The sequence below is a fragment of the Dipodomys merriami genome, unplaced genomic scaffold (genome assembly GCF_024711535.1).
Source record: "Dipodomys merriami isolate MVZ:Mamm:240054 unplaced genomic scaffold, mDipMer1.0.p SCAF_29, whole genome shotgun sequence".
In the NCBI taxonomy this organism is placed as follows: Eukaryota; Metazoa; Chordata; class Mammalia; order Rodentia; family Heteromyidae; genus Dipodomys; species Dipodomys merriami.
The window spans coordinates 16,804,146-16,817,242 of NW_027204381.1; the positions used below are offsets into that span (position 1 = coordinate 16,804,146).

At 46.5% G+C, this 13,097-nt stretch overlaps 1 protein-coding gene across 4 annotated transcripts in view; it reads left to right on the forward strand.

Moving 5' to 3' along the window:
- The window catches only part of Zbtb16 (zinc finger and BTB domain containing 16), a 176,324-nt gene that overhangs the window by 104,516 nt on the left and 58,711 nt on the right, over positions 1–13,097 (forward strand). The gene's annotated exons all lie outside the window — the stretch shown is intronic.

A 13,097-nucleotide genomic window follows, 5' to 3' on the forward strand; every position in this document is an offset into this window, starting at 1 on the left:
CATCTCCGGGGGTCCTTCCATCCTGAGGTGGCCGCACACAGGCACGTGCGTGAAGAAGCTTCGTGAGGAGCACAGGCCTAGAGCACAAAACTCTCACCCAGGACTTGATAGGAACCCCAAAATGTGATATGAATGTGCAGAGCTCCCCAGAGCCCTCAGGACTCACTACAACCATGCATGGGCCTACCCCTTGGTGAGTTGGTTGAGGGGGACTTGAGCAGTCATGCAAATTGCCCTAGAGTAAGCACGGGGAACCCCACCTCCTTGGGCCATCAGGGACATGTAGGTATATGTGTTGGTCTAATGAGGGCGGGGCTGGCTCCCCCCAGGTGGAAGGCAGCAGGAGGCAGGGCCCAGGCCTTCTGTAGAGTTTCCTTCCTTCACAATTCAGCCAGATACAGACAACCTCTTCTAGACTTTTCCCCAGTAGTTAGCGCTCTCCCTTGTCCTTCTCCCCAGCCAGGGCCCATTTGGATTGGAATTCTTTCAATCCAAAAGAAAAAGAAGCAAAAAGGAAAAAAAAAATATCAAGTTCTAAACTTTTCATTAGGTAGTTGGGATAAAAAGCCTTCTGGGGTAGATGGATTAAACCTCGCAGCTCTCTTGCTGACTATTATAAGGTAATTGAGCACCGGGAGCTCACTGGTGGCTGCATTTCATTGGAGTAATTATGCAAGGCCATAGTCATTTCAGTAACAAGGTAACTCCAGGTAAGCAGAGAACACCCTGAAACTTTTGATTTGCAAGAATCTTCCTCAGTTGCCTTTCTGAAATGAGCCTAAGAGACAAAGACTGGGAGATCAGACTGTTTTTGGGGGGATGGGGGGCGGGGCAGGATGCTATCCCTGTGGGGATTACTGCCTGAACAGCCCAGATCATCGAATAGGAACAACCCAGGACCTATGGGAGAGCCCTGCTGAGGAGAGGGGAGGGGGCAGTTCTGGGAGTCACTCATTCTGGAATCAAGGGCAGACAGGAACAGGTAGAAGCTTTGGGGCTGACCAGGGGGCAAGATGATGCACAAAGCAGTAGCTTCTGAATGTACTGAGGCAGGGCTGAGGTTGGTATTCAGAGGGTGGAATCACACTCTGTCTCTCTGGGGTCTGTCCATCCAGAGTAGGCAAGGTGTATACCTGTCATATTTTCTCTTATATGACAATCCCCAGGTCTTTTCTCTCCTGTAGGGTTCTTTTTGGATATGTGTGCCAGTACTGAGGCTTGAACTTGGGGCCTGGGCACTGTCCCTTAGCGCTTTCTTTTAGCACTTTCTTTTTTTTTGGTCAAGGTTAGTGCTTTACCATTTGAACAATAGTTCCAGTTCCAGATTGTGCTGGTTAATTAGAGATAAGAGTGTCATAGACTTCCCCTGCCCAGGCTGGCTTCACAGTGTGATTCTCAGATCTTAGTCTCCTGAATAGCTAGGATTATAGATGTGAGCCACCAGCACCTGGCTCTATCCTATAAGATTCTTGATGGAGACTCTGCTTTAGATCTGCCAGCTTCTTGTTAGGCTGCCTTTACCCAGAATTTAATCAGAAGTTAGAGCCTGCAAGTGCTACCCACAGAGCCTGGGCTCAACGGACTAGGAAGGGCCTTGCAATACTCTTTGGAAGAGGGCCTGGGACATGGCCAACTTGAACATGTCCTCTGGGTGGCCCTGCCTCACCTCTGGCCTGCTGCCCATCAGGATTGAATCATGCCTCCAGAGGACAGCCTGTGACCACGCTTCCCATTAAAACTCTTTTCCCCCAGGTGACAGGAAGAGTCATTGTCACCAGAGCACTCCATCTTCCTGACACCATGTGTCTGCCCTGGCTTTCTTCTCCCCACTCCTCAGCCCTGCACAGCCCCGAATTCTGTTGAGGGTGGGTGGGGGGTGGGTAGGAGCCTATGGAGCGTTATTTTTTTTTCCCCCTTCAAGTGAACCTTTAATTTTGTTCTCTAGTTCCCAGAATGGTTTTCAGGCCTTTTCTTTCCCTTCCGTCTCTGGCGTGGACTCAGTGTTTAGTTCATCTCACTTATCAAGTTTGTCACAGTCAGAGGCTGGCTGAAATCGAGGCAGGAATGTGGTGTTTGGTTAAATTGTAAAATTAGCTGGGAAAGTTAATGAGGCATTCCGCGTCTGCCTTCTAAAGAGCAGGAAGCTTATGAAGGTGTTTCAAGCACTTGGCCTAAGAAGGAAAGGGAGGGGACAGAGGTATGCAGGGGAAGTGGTCCAGGAATGTGGTGGAAGAGTCCCATCTCCGATGAGTTTCCAGTTCAGGGTCACAGATGGGATCTTCTCCAGCTCTTCATAGCTCCCTCTGACCATGTTGAGTCACCTGAGCAAGGAGGCCCCCTGACTGCCCACAAGTGGCTATAGGTAACTGTTCTTGTACCCCAATTCTTTTAGGGGGGAGTGGCCTGAATCTAAGAAAGGAGACCAATGATGACAGTGCCAATGGCGGCTTCATTAACTTTGGGCCTGCAGGTGCCAGGTGTTCTATCCCATTGTCTCTTTGGAGCCTCACAGGACCTGGTTAACGTTGGCATTGCTATGACATGCATTTCGGAAATCTGGAAACTATGCTTACCTGCCTGTGATCGCCTCAGCAAGTAAGAGACGTGATCCCAAGAATGTGTGATCCCAAAGCCCCTGATCTTAGCTTCAGGTGGGCAAAGCTGCATCCATCGCTTTCCAAACTGCCCACTCTTGTAGCCCACCATTCCTGTGGAATAGTTATAGACATGCAGGTAACATACTCTGAAGTTTTTGGAAGTCATGGGCTCCAAGGCACATGCAACAGTGCTATCAACCGTCTTATTTTCTACCCTTACCAAATTCACAGGTCCCCTCAGTACCGCAAACAAACCTTTCTGCTGTCAAACAGTAACCCTGATGTCAGTTTAGTTAGCAGAAGTTCTTTAATAACACAAAGGGCTTCACACTGGACAGTTACCCCATCTGGGTATAGGGCATATCAGCGAAGGCTAGTTGGATCTCCCCACTGTCTGAGGAGGTGGGCATTGATTGTGACAGGCAATATTTCTGTTTTGAACAGTGTGGCGCCTCCAGGCTTCTGGATTTTTGAGCCTGCAAATGTCAATGTTGTAGCTGTAATGCAACACCTCAATTATGGTGCAGGGGGTAAGAGAGCCAGACTCTGAAACCTGCGAGGTTCTTTAGATCCACGGCCTGAGCCACAATTAGGGTTTCACAAACACCAAAGGCGAGCCAATGAGTGTCATTTTTTAACGAGTTTGAACATTTTACTACTTCCTAACATCAGAAGCACCCGGCCTGGAGCTTGCTTCTTGTCCTCAATAAAGTGATTAAGCTGAATGGGTGTTGGGAAGTATTATTAGGCTGAGAAGGGCTAAAAATAGACATGCTCTGTTTTCTGAAAGCCACAGCAGGCCCAGAGAGACTGGCAGCCTCGTGGTGCCATGGAGAAGCCCAGAGAGGAGGAGCAGGGAGGGTGGCAGTCCCCAGGGCGCCAGGTCTGAGATGGGATCGTTAGGCTGTGGTGATGGCATGTCAGATGGTGGAGTCATCAAGAGTAGCGTCATCATAAATTGACACGTTCCGTTGGGACCCCTCTGTACAACTACTTAAAGGTAATTTAAAAAAAATTTTTTTTTTGGGTCCAGTCGTGGGGCCTGAACTCTGGGCCTAGGCGCTGTCCCTCAGCTCTTCAGCTCAAGGCTAGTGCTCTACCACTTGAGCCACAGCAGCACTTTGGCTTTTTTCTTTTTGCTTATGTGGTGCTGAGGAATCGAACCCAGGGCCTCATGCATGCAAGGCAAGCGCTCTACCACTGAGCCACCTTCCCAGCCCCAATTTAAAAAATTTTTAAAGAGGAAGTTGGGCACTCTTGGCTCACACCTATAATCTTAGGACTCAAGGAGGCTGAGGTCTGAGGATCATGGCTCAAAGCCAGCTTGGGCAGGGGAAGTCCATGAAACTTGTTTCTCCTGTTAACCACCTAAAACCCTTTGAAAGTGGAAGTGTCTCTGAAGTGGTAGAGCACTAGCCTTGAGCAAAAAAGCCAAGGGACCAGCTCCCAGTCCCTAAGTTCAAGACCTAGTTATGGCACGTACGTACATGCACACACACACACACACACATACACACAAGAGTAAAGTCACAAAGGACGTTTTGATTTGAAGACACTTGAGTGTGGGGGAGTGTGGGTGTGTGAATTCAAAATGAACTGACAGCTTCACCGTTTAGGATGAATGGATGGATTCCTAAGCCTGAAATTAACATCTTCATTGAGTTTTCTTGCTGTTCTAGGCATAGGGGTCTAGTTATTAAGGGGAGGCACTTAGAGGTACATGCAGAAAGAGCATGGACAGAAGAGAGCCTCAGAATGAAGAGTGAGAATCCACTCTTAAAAGCCTTTGCTAAGTAGGGGGTTCAGAAAAAAGTGGAATAAAAGGACTTTCTGGTTAACCGAAGGTCAAACAAACCTTGACTTTGTAGTGTGCCACCGTCATTCATCAATGTGAGAGTTCATGTTTCTATGTGCAGTGCATATGATTGATAGTTTCCCACGGTAGTGCATCTTGCTTCCTTGGAGGTCAAAAGGAGAATGCTGAAGAAGGAGAATCAAGCCTTGAGCCAAGAATATGACATGCCCACTTAGTGTCTGGTTGTAAGTCAGTCCTGATCACTTTCAAAGCCGCTGTCACTTTCATGTCTTTGAGCTCCTTCTTCTCTCTAGTACCATTAGGTAGCAGGGAGGGGCTGGACCTTTGCTCTCCATTCTACAGATGCTAACACCGAGGTCAAGCAAAGGAGGGATGTAGATATCTATAGGATGAACTCTCCAGAAGAACCAGACCCAGAGCCTAGCACTGCTGCTCCCTGTCTAGGCTCTTTGTGATGGCCAGTGGAGTTATCTTGCTGGCCCAGGAGGTGAGGTGGTTCTTCGTGGGCAGAAGGACTCAGAGAGTAGGGTAGGAAATGAAGGCAGCCCAGGAACCCATGGGGGTGGATGTGGGAGCCAGACTGTGGAAAAGAACAGAGAGCATAGTCTCTATTCTTGTAACAGGAATTTCTCCCTCTATTATGCGAGAACCCTAGGCCTTGAACTCGGGGCCTGAATGATGTCCTTAACTCTTTTGTTCATCCCAAGGTCTTCTCTTGTATGGATTGGACACTGAGTCATGTGAGTTCAGCAGCAGTAACAAGCTGAATTCCAGAGATCAGGAAAGGAGCCATCCTTAGCCAGGTGGCCCCATCGCTTGGGGCTCTGTATCACAGGTTCTTCCACTACCTCCCCCCGCCCTCCCCCCATCCCACAGTGAGGCAGCGTCAGCTATATTTTCCATTCCGTAGCACCTGTTTACCGGCTCCTCTTTCCTTCTCCCCCCTCCCCCAAATCTGTGTCCGACAGAAATTCTGGACCTGAACCAGCCTTTTCCTTTTGTTGATAAGGGAGAAAGAGAGCAAGAGCTAGAGAGAGCAAGCGAGTGTGTGTCTGCCAGCAGCTCCTCCCTGGGAGTACACATCTCCTTGAGGGAAGGAACACGCAGTGCTGGCCTTTGGAATTGGCAGGCAGTGTGCTGTTCTCTGTCTGATAAGAGGTACTGTAAATAAAACTGTACACCATGGCCTGTTGTAAAATGCCCTGCGTCTGTACTCATTGTTCTCACAGCTTATGCTTTTTTTGGGTCTGCTGTTTTGGTACACCCTGTACTTCCTTATGTAAGCAGCCATGCATATCTCATCAGAACATTCAAGATGTTTATTTTAAAATCTCAAGGAATTAACAAAAAAAAAAAAAAAGGACGCACCACTAACATGAGATGCTGGCAGGCTGGCAGGAGCTAGGTGTTTTTCAGTGGTTCCTTTTTTTTTTTTGGTTGTTGTTGTTAATTATTATTAGCTTGGGCTAGGGAAGGTTTTGGAGAGGGAGGGTTGTAATTGTTTTCTTTTCTCATTGGCTCTGCTTTCTATCCTTCAGAGAGACGCCACTTTGCATCTGATGGCCTTCGGCTTCTTTTATTTCTTTCTTGATGCTCTGGATTTCCAGCCCCGATTCTGATTAGGAAGACAAGTGGGAGGGGGCTCTCAGTACTTGGCCAAGGGGGAAAAGCTAGAGGAGGGGGCCAGCTGGTAGGAAGCTTGTCCTGGCTTCTACTCGATTCCAGCTCTTGTTTTCATTGGACTCCTGGCACTCAGATAATGCCTTATGTTTTTGTAAGTGCATTCTTGGCTAGTCCCCTCAGTTGATTCCTGAGAGTTGGGGTGATCTTTACTCCCACATCTGGAGGCTTCCAACCAGCCCAGGCCTCAGTCAGGCTGTAATGTCTTGAATCCTTCTCTCCTCACCAAACCTGGACCTGCTCTGTGGATGCCTCTGCCCCTTAAACTCTGTCTAACCCTCTAAGGAGGTGGCCACCCCTCCCCACTCCCTTAGTGAGATAAGAGTGAATCTGGAGCCAGGTGCTGGTGGCTCACGCCTGTAATTCTAGCTACTCAGGAGGCAGAGATCTGAGGATCACGGTTCAAAGCCAGCCTGAGCAGGGAAGTCGTGAGACTCTTATCTCCAATAAACCACCAGAAAACCAGAAGTGGTGATATGGCTCAAGTGGTAGAGCACTTGCCTTGAGCTGAAGAGCTGAGGGACAGTGCCTAGGCGCAGAGTTCAAGCCCCACGACTGACCAAAAAAAAATGTAGTATTGAAAGCATCTTTGAGCTGTGATATGCAGGGTCCCTGGAAGTCTGGCAGGGGCAAGGATGTTTGTCTGTCTGGCTGTCTGTGTTTTGTGACTCCCAGGTGAATAAGCTGGATTGAGGGAGGAGATGTCTCACAGAAGTTCACTGGCGTCTGTCAAGGGCCCATTTTAGTCTTCTGGCGGTCTGCCTGGGAGCAGAGGCTCACTGATGGGGGCAAGTACTAGTCAGCTTCACTTTGCAGCCTTCCCATTTTTCTCCCTTCAACTTCCTGAGTTCTGGTCAGAGACCATGCCCTTGAGTTTAAAAAAAAAAAAAAAAAAAAAAAAAAAAAAAAAAAAAAGGCACCTTAAAGAACCCAGAGTATGTGGAATAAGGACTCTGCCACCCCCTAGGGGACAGCCTGGCAGTGCCCTACCTGGTCATGGCCCCTTTTCCAGGCTAGTTTTGGAAGCAGGAACCTGCATGAGAGGTTCTTGACCCAAGCATCAGGTACGTACAAGCTGTGTGCCAGGTGCGGCGCAGAGCCATGGGGATTCAGCAGATCCCACAACAGATACCAGCCTGCTCTCACAGAGCATCCAGTCTGTCCACTGGGGAAGGCAGCAGAGTCTGGAAACATAGCCACACTGAATGGGGCTCCTGGGGCTTGTCCGGGTAGATTGATGAGCTGAGTCAGTGAATAGCTACTGGAACTGACATACTGGCCCTATGACAAGAGTTTTGTGGTTCTTTCAACAAAACCATCTCTCACCTCTAAATCAGAGGGACTTGGGAGCTGTGCGAGTGTGTGGTGGAGACTTGAGACTTACTTTGTATAAGATAGATGGCCCCTACATAACTGTGCATTGAATTTCAGTAAAATCAATCATACTTTAATTGCACGGAGGGAGTTCTTCTTTAAAGCGGTAATGAGTGGTGATGATGGTGACTGCTATTTACTGCTTCTGTGTCTCTACCCACAGACACGGAGCCCAGCCCTTTACTTACCTCTTCCCAGCTCTCTGGGGAGCCGACTACTCCTACTGTTCCCCTTCTACAGATGAGGCCATGGGCTCACTAAAGTTAGGACATGCTGGAGGTCACAGCCAGTGACTGAGCTCTGCTGGGATTTGAACTCTGCTCTGTCTGACCCCAAATCCTGAGCCCTTAACCATACCCCATCGCCTCCTGGGGTAGAAATAGCTTCCACGGTTTCTTATAACTGCAGCAGAGCGCCTCTATGAATGACAGGCACTTTAGTGATCCTAACTATTCACCATCTCCCCCAGCTTTCCCATAGTGTCAGTGAAGTAGGCAGACATGCTCGTCTATTGTAAAGATTCCTTCACAGACAGGAGATGACTTTGGTGAGTGGCTCAAGGCAAGCTGGGAACCAGCACTCCCAACTCCAGATCCTGAGTTTCTCTTCTTTGATGCACTTGATGTCTGATTGACCTGAAGAGTGGTATAGAGATTGCTCTCTTGTTACCCTCCTGCTCTTCTCTCTCTTTGCCATCTTTCTCTCACCCCCATCTTCCCTCACCAAGCCTAGCCCATCCAGCTGGCCTCGGGTTCTTTCTTTGCCTACTGTGGATGTTTCCAGATAGCAGTGTTGCTTCTTTACTGCCTCCTCTCTTCCAGTTCTTCTCACAATTACCAGCTCATTCCAGCCCACGTCCTAGACTGCCACATCCAAAATAACAGCTTCTGGTACTCTCTTATTCCTTTATACCATTGCATGTTTTATATTGGCCTACTTTAAAAAAAAAGAAATCTGCTTTCCTCTCATTTTATTTGGCAGTACTGGGGATTGAACTCAGGACCTCACATTTGCAAGGAAGGTTTTCTACCACTTGAGCCACACCTCTAGCCCCTTCAGTTGGTTATTTTTAAGGTAGGGTCTTGGCTTTGTGCCCTGGTCAGCTTGGGCTGTGCTCCTCCTATTTGTGCTTCCATGTTGCTGGGGAAGATGGGTACACTTCCACCCCTGTGTCTGGCCCTTGTGTTCCCCCTGTACATAAGATGACAGGCAGGCAGCATAACACCCAGCCATTGATTGAGATGAAGTCTCAAGAACTGGTAATCCCAGGCTGGCTGTGAACTTCAATCCTCTATTTCCACCATTCTCCCAAGTAGCCGGGATTATAGGCATAAGCTACCACTCCCAGAGGTGCCTCCCTCTTTTGAATCTAAACTCCATGAGGGCAGAGATTTGATCCTTTTTGCTTACTTACTGTGATTCATAAAATATACTTCTCAGGGCATCCACAACCCAGCCCCCATATGTAGGATGAGGTGACCATGACCACCTCTGTGTCCTTGAGGTTCCCCCTGCTTTGGGATGGGGCGGGGATTATGGGTGGAAATTCTGCTACTAGGTCCTCACACACCCAGGCCTGCTTTTCCCACCTCCTCCATTGATGCTTTATGAATGTATTCGGGGCTGAATGATGTCACCGTAATGCATTTTGGGAATAGCCATGTGGTCCGTACACACTCGAGTTGCTTTGAATGCAAGCCTGACCTCATACTGAAGGCAGCAGCGAACAACACGCGCACAGTAAACAGGCAGAGACTGTCTTATTGATTAACAGATGAGGCCTTTATTATCGATCAAAGCTGGGTGAGGAAATTTATCACTTTTAATTTCAGGGCTGCCAAATATTTCTGCCTCTGAGCCAGCCATTGCAGAGACGATTTAAAGGTGCAGCTCCTAGGGAGAGCAGGTGTCTGGTGTACTGGGTTTGGTTCTTATTTTTTTTAAGCCTGGTTTTGCTTTTTGGGGTCACCCTGGAGAATTTGGAGAATCAAAGTCTGTCCTGGCAGGGATGGGAGGAGACGAGGCCAGCAGCGGGAGCCTATATCTGTGTTATCTGTGTGCAGTGAAGAAGCTGACTCAAAGTCCTTGAAGACAGGGACGTTCACACACTGAGCTCAGTTTCGTGACTTCAGCCAGTGGGGTGGAGTGAAGAAGGACGTTGAAAGCAAGCAGATGCGGTCAGGCTTGGGTCGAGCCAGCAGCCTTCACGAGATCATGTGTGCTTATGTGTTTTTTATCTTCCTCTGAACTCTGATGGTAGATAGGCCTCCTTCCTTTCCAACCTCCCTCCTTCCTTTCTCTCTGCTGCTCAGTCGTTAAAGTGAGATGCTACTACAGCCCACATCCATGGCTGTTTCTGAGAACCCATCCACACCACACCTCTTTGAAGCCCCACACACCACTTCACTCAAGCGTAGGGCTCCAAGCAAGATGGCCAACCTCTCGAGGCATCCATTTCCCCTACCCTCCACCCTCAGTCTTCTGGAGAGAGCCGTGAGAAACAGATAGAAGCAACAGGATTGCAATTAGAATCGGATCCCTTACAGATCCACAGAAAATCATTGATGGCTTAATGATTTGGGACTAGGGGGAGTTGCTCATTGCCAGGGAGCCCTGGCGTTATCTAGCCCCAACGTCCCCACCCTGGCTTGCTCTGCTCTTTGAGAGACTTTCTGCATTTCCCGTGTGAATGGATGAAAGTGCTTCTAGCCGTCGCTTCTGTGAGCACGCAGAGAAGCTTTGCTATCCTCCCTGATAGAAATGTTCAAAGCCATAGACCAGGTGTTTGGACTGAGGATGTTCTACAGGTTGAAGGACATCTAGAGGTCAGCACAGGATTCTCCCTGCCTCCAAGAGAAACCCAACTCCAGCCATCTCAGGCAAATGACAAGAGAGAGAGAGAGAGAGAGAGAGAGAGAGAGAGAGAGAGAGAGAGAGAGAGAGAGAGAGAGAGAGAGAGAGAGAGAGTGTGTGTGTGTTTAAAGCTCCATTCTTGTTTTTTTTTTTTTTTTAAAAAACTTCTTAAAGAGCTGGAGGTTACTTTGGTCAGTAAAACTGGCACTTCAGATATAAAAAAAAAAACCTTCTTAAGTAGTTGTGCAAAGAGATTTTAATTCAACACATCAGGTTATAAGTATAATGTGTCTTGATTAACATCATCTTTTCCATTGTCCTCATCCTCTTCTATCCCAGATCTATCCCACCAATACCCTCAGTTACCTTCTTCTATTTCCATATATGTACATTGGATAATATGAATGAATTTATCTACCTTTCCTCTCTCCATTTGTCTATCTCCATCCCCTTGACTTTATTTATTTATTATTTATTTATTTATTATTTATTTATTTATTGTGGGCCAAGAGGCTTGAACTCAGAGCCTAGGTGCTGTCCCTGAGCTTTTTTGCTTTCCCACTTTGAGCCACAGCTTCACTTCCAGTTTCCAGGTGTTTAATTGGGGATACGTGTCTCATAGACTTTCTTGCCCAAGCTGGCCTCCAACTGCAATTCTCAGATCTCAGTCTTCTGAGTAGGATTATAGGCATAAGCCTATAAATTCATGTTGCCCTGGGGTGTTGAATCTCTGCTCTATTTAATCAATCCCTGTGTATTGAACACCTACTAGAGTGCACCCTTAATATTTGGAATATAGGGATCATACTCTATAAGGTCCTATAGTCTTCACTGGAACAACTATTCCTTAGTGTTTAAGTCTGGGGCTAGTACCGGGGCTTGAACTCAGGGCTTTGTACTCTTGCTTGGCTTTTTTTTTCTTCTTTTTTTTTTCAGGATTCTTTTTTTTAATTTTAATTTTTTTTATTGTGAAAATACTGTACAGAGGAGTTACAATTACATGGGCAAGATAATGAGTACATTTCTTATCAAGCATTGTAGCCTCCTCCTTTGTTTCTCTTGCTTGGCTTTTATTTGCTGAAGGTTGGTGCTCTCCCCCTTGAACATCTCCCCTTACAGATTTTTTTGATGGATAATTGGAGATAAAAGTCTCTCAGATTTATCTATCAGAGCTGGCTTTGAACTTTTCAGATCTCAGCCTCCTGAATAGTTAAGATTAAAGGTATGAGCCACCAGCACCAGGTACTTAAATATAAGCTAATCCTCCAAGGCTTTACTGGGATTTGACTTAAGGGCTTCATGCTTGCTAGGAAAGCAGGATCTCTACCACTTGAGCTATCTCCCCAAGCCTTTCTATTTTAGCTTTTTTTTTTGTATCAGTCATGGTTTTTATATGTTTTTTATTGTAAAAATAGTGTACAGCGGTGTTAGAGTTACGTGAGTAAGGTAATGAGTACATTTCCTATGGAGCATTATTACCTCCTCCTTTGTTTTTACCCTCCTACCCCTTCCCTCCCCAACTCCCTACTCCCATTGTAACAATGAGATATACAAGATGCTATGTTGAAAATGAACCCAATCTCATGTTTTATTCCTGGATAATGGTTTTCTTATTTATACCTCTCCATGTAGCTGGTATGGCAGGCATGAGCCAGTGGCTTAACTTCTTTTTTGAAGGGAACAGAGTTGGTAGGCGGGGTCTTGCTATGTAGCCTTATCTGGTCTTGAACTCGAGATCCTCCTGCCTCAGTCTCCCCTACTGGTATTATAAGCATGCATTCCAACACCAGGTCTTACACTTTTTAAAAGGTAGTAGAACCATTTTTTTCCAAATGCAATCTTTTGAAAAGACCTAATGTATAAAATGAATCAATGAGGCTTGCAGTTTTTTTTTGTTTCTGAGTTCAGAAACTTACCTCCTTTTAATATATATAATTTTCTTGTTATTAATTATTAAGGTATTGTACAGAGGAGTTACAATTCCATAATCAGGTAATAAGTACAGTTCTTTTTGAACAGTGTCACCCCTTCCTTCACTTTCCCTCAGTTTTCCCCTCTTGTCCCTGCCTACGTGTTGTATAGTTCATTTTTACGTAGTATATATTGAATACCATGACTGAATTTGTTCACCCTTCCCTCCCTCCACTTCTATGTCCCGTTCTGTCCCCCCCAAAAAAAGAAAAAAATAAAACAAAAACACCACCACCACTAACAACAACAAAAAGTCATTTTCCCATTTCCTGGAGTTCATTTTGACAAATGGTATTGTAGATGTTCAGAGAAATTACACTTTGGGGCTCTTCCCGGAAGAGTATACTCCTTTAAAGTATGACTGTGGGTGAATGCCTAGAGTCCTGTTATCGTTGCTGTCTAGTTGTATTTTAGATCCGTTTCCATGTATAGGAGAAAGCATGCACTGTTTGTCTCTGAGCAGAGGTCACCTCTTATCCAGAAAGGATTTTTAGAGAAGGATCCCTGAGGAGGCTTTCAAGAGTGAAGTTAGGCTACCAAGGTTCAAATCCACCTCTACTGTTACCCACAGTGTGACATTAGACAGACTACTTAACTTGTCTTAAGTTTCCCTTTACTCGTGTGCTAAATAGGGTATAATAGTATGTACTTCAAAAGGTTGCTGTTAGAGGAGTTAAAGGAAATGATATATATTAAGTGCTTAGCATCATGCCTGGTATATGGTAAGGTCTTGGGAATCTGAGGTGGTTTGAAAACAACACAAGGTGTTATAATAGTCTACAAGGTGCTAATGTATAATTCAACAT